The sequence below is a fragment of the Mandrillus leucophaeus genome, unplaced genomic scaffold (assembly GCF_000951045.1).
Source record: "Mandrillus leucophaeus isolate KB7577 unplaced genomic scaffold, Mleu.le_1.0 Scaffold410, whole genome shotgun sequence".
Lineage (NCBI taxonomy): Eukaryota > Metazoa > Chordata > Mammalia > Primates > Cercopithecidae > Mandrillus > Mandrillus leucophaeus.
In genome coordinates, this window is record NW_012104366.1 from 1,052,331 (window position 1) to 1,056,446 (window position 4,116).

The window sequence follows — 4,116 nt, forward strand, 5'->3', positions numbered from 1 at the left end:
TCAGTGTGGGTTGGTTTCAGGTCCTGAGGCCAGGTGTGGGGGCCCCACTGCTGGTTGATATTGGTCACACCACAAAGTGAACAGGATCGGGTCATATGAGCCATTTTGTATGAGGAAAGGTTGAGAGTTCTTTTTTTGGTGTTTGTTTGTTTTTTTTTTTTTTTTTTTTTTTTTTTGAGTAGTCAAATGCAATAGTGAGAAGGGGGAAAGAGTAGAATGAGAAGTTTGATCTGTAACTGACTATCAACAATCAACTAACTCACTACCTTTGGACCAGCCCAAGTGAGAGTTCTTGATGGAGAATGTCAGTCCTAAATTTGGGTGGGTGTGGGAATTGTATGACGGTTTGAATAGCCCTGCAAATATTACATTGCTGGAGAGAGTAGAGTGCTCTGTGTCTTGGAGGGATTTAAAAGCAGAGTCTATGTTTTCGTTTCTGGATTTTTTTTTTTTTGGTCAGGGATGTTGGAAAGGAGAGAACGTGAGATTTCTCAGATTCCTTCCACCTCTGGAATTTGGTGGTCTCTTAAGAGCCATGCAATTTTATGTAGCGTTAGCGACCACTTGGGAATGCTTTTCCTTCCTGAGTTCTGGCACCCTTGGCTTATTTCCTCCCGTTGTTTGATCTGTCTTTCCAGATTTGACAGACAGAATCTCAGGAAGGTTGTGCAGTGGATTTGTTTGGTCTGACTGTGAATGGTCAAGGGTTAGGTTAAAAGCAGATTTAAAATTTAAGCACTGCATTTGTGCTTTTTTGTTGTTGTTGCTGTTGGTTTTTTAGAGGTGCGGTCTAGATTTTTGGCCAGATTTTTGGTCATGGACTCCTGGGCTCAAGTGATCCCCCCATCTTAATCTCCCAAAGTGCTGGGATTACAGGTGTGAGCCATTGTGCTTGGCCTACCTTTGTGCTTTTAAACTACCTTCTTCCCTTGACTGTGAACATCTCTTTACTGTACTATAAAGTCCATCAGGTAATGTCTCAGAAGTACACTGAAGTTGTTGCTCGTGTATTGAAGTGAAGAGTGAGAGTGGTTCTCAGAGGCTGGCAGCCTCCCTCTCTTCCTGAGGTAGCTTTACTTGGTTGCAGTGGAGAGGAAGGACAGGTGAGCAGGGCTGAAAAGGTGAGGAGGTGAACTTTCCACTTCTGAGTCAGCTGTTACCCAGCAGGCTGGGAGGATGTGGCGAAGACAGGGAGTGATTATGTAAATTTGAATATTATGGTTTCTGGGATATCAGCCCATCAATGGGTAGACACCTGAATGCACAAAGATATTGCTCTTGATTTTTGCATCAATGCATTTCTCCATCAGTCTTCCCATTGGTGTAATTGGGAGTTGGCTAGTTAACCATCAGTGTTAGTACCTTCTTTTATTCATTAACAAAGAGTTGTTGAGTGGTTGGTTATAACAATGTCTAACACATTTTAATTGCTTTTCATGTATTAACTCATTGATATGGTTTGGCTGTGTCGCTACCCAAATCTCAACTTGAATTGTAGCTCCCATAATTCCTATGTATTGTGAGAGGGACCCGGTGAGAGACAATTCAATCATGGGGGAGGTTTCCCCCGTACTGTTCTCGTGGTAGTGAATAAGTCTCACGAGATCTGATGGTTTTATAAGGGGTTTCTCCTTTCACTTGTCCCTCATTCTGTCTTGCTGCTGCCACGTAACACATGTCTTTTGCCTTCTGCCATGATTGTGAGGCCTCCCAGCCACTTGAAACTGTGAGTCCATTAAACCTCATTTTATTTATACATTACCCAGTCTTGGGTATGTCTTTATCAGTAGCATGAAGACAGACTAATATACCCTCATTTACTCTTTAATCCTCACAACAACCCTATGAAGTAGGTTTATTATTATTCTCGTTTTACAGATTGACAGGATACAGGCACAGAGATCACCAAGGATTACAGAGCTAGTAAGTGGCATAGCTAGGATTGTAACTAACCCAAGCGCTTGTAACCACCGTGCCAAATACCAGGCACTGCATCTTGCAGACTGTTTCTAACAATGACAACACAATCTGTGGAAATGGATATAAATATTCATGTAAATTATCTCATATTTGCATATTGCTTTACACTTCATACAGCATTTATATTTCTCATTTAATCTTGACTACAACATCTTCACCTCATGGATGAAGAGACCTGGCCAGGCACAGTGGCTCACGCCTGTGATCCCAGCACTTTGGGAGACTGTAGCAGGAGTATCGTTTGAGCCCAGGAGTTTGAGACCAGTCTGGGCAACATAGGGAGATCCCGTGTCTACAAAATAATAATCATAATAAATTGTCTGGGCGTGGTGGTGCATGCCTGTGGTCCCAGCTACTCGGGGAGGCTGAGGTGGGAGAATCACCTGAGCCTGGGAGGTCGAGGCTGCAGTGAGCCATGATTGTGCCACGGCACTCCAGCCTGGGTGACAGAGGGAGACCAAACAAACAAACAAACAAACAAACAAAAAACTGGAGCACTGACCGTTTAACTTGCTAAAATCACATAACCAAGGAACAGGACTCCAATCCCGACTCTGGTTGAGACACCAAAACCAGTCTCACCCTCTCATTGTTAGGTGTAGTTTTAGCTTAGGTGAGCACTGCAGAGCTGGGACGGGCAGTGAACCCAGCTCAGCAGCGTTAGCCGGGGGATGTGGTAATAGTAACAAAGAACACTTGTCAGCCTTTCCCTCCTCTTAGATTTTGGGTTCTTCAACTTTCCTGTTTCTCTGTCAGTCATCCTAGTCGTCCCTTGGAGTCCCTTGGAGTCCCTCACCTCTGCAATCGTTCCCTCGGTTACTACCGGCAACCACCTCTCTGCTTTCAGGCCCGGAGTATGCTGACGACAGAACTAAAGCCAGCCTTGACGTGGGTACCGAGCACCCCCGACACAGCTCTCCCTCAGATCATAGCAAAGCCCTAGCAATCTGTCTCTGGCCTGGAGAATTCCTCTCCCTTGGGTTATTCTATTACATTTGTCCCACAGCTGTGCTATGCGGCAATCGAGACTTGCTGAAAGACTTCTTTCAGTATTGCCTTTTCTTTCCACAGGATTCTGACTCCAGTCCCTGAGGTTGAGGTTGAGCTAGTCTGGCAACGCTCCTCTCTGTGTGGTCCACCTGGGAGCAGTTTAGAAAAGCAGATTCTCAGGCCCTGCCTCTCCCCTGCTGAATCAGAATCTTTGGGGACACTGTGTTTTAACAGGATCTCTAGGAAGCATGACCAGCTGTCTTGGTTTGCACAGAATTGAGGGGTTTCCTGGGACACAGGACTTTTTGTATTAAAACTAGGACGAGTTAGTCACTAGTTTCCAGGTGATTCTTAACCGAGCCTCAGGCTGTGGAACAGTGGACCCGTGTGGTCAGAGAGTTGCCCTGCAAAGTCCTGCAGAATAGGCTAATCGTGGCTGAATAATAAGCACCCCTGCTTATTATTTTTTTGGTTTTCTTTGGAAACCACCTTCTCATCTGCAGATAGTCTGAGAAGCTTTGGTAGCTGGAACCCATCTTAGTTTTTTTTTTGCCGGTATGGGGAACAAACATGTATTGAGCCAGGTACTGTCTTTGGGGTTACACTTATGCTAAATTATTTTCTTTCTTTTCTCTTTTCTATTCCTTTTTTCTTTTCTTTTCTGTCTTCCTCCCTCCCTTAGTTCCTTTGTTCCTTCCTTCCTTCCTTCCTTCCTTCCTTCCTTCCTTCCTCTTTCTCACTCTTTCTCTCATTCTCTCGTTCTTTCTCTCTCTTTCTTTCCTTTCTTTTTGTACATCTCATCTAAATAAATTACTCTAAATGGGTCATTAAAACAGGTACCCTAAGAATGAAGTGTGTGCCAGATGTGGTAGCTCACATTTGTAATCCCAGGACTTTGGGAGTCTGAGGTGGATAAATCACTTGAGTCTGGGAGTTCCAGACCAGCCTGGGCAACATGGTGATACCCCATCTTTACAAAAAAAATACAAAAACTAGCCAGATGTGGTGGTGTGTGCCTGTAGTCCCAGCTCCTTGGGAGGCTGAGATGGGAGGATCACTTGAGCCCAGGAGGTTGAGGCTGCAGTGAGCTGTGATCACACTACTGCACTCCAGCCTGGGCAACAGAGTGAGACCCTGTGTCAAAAG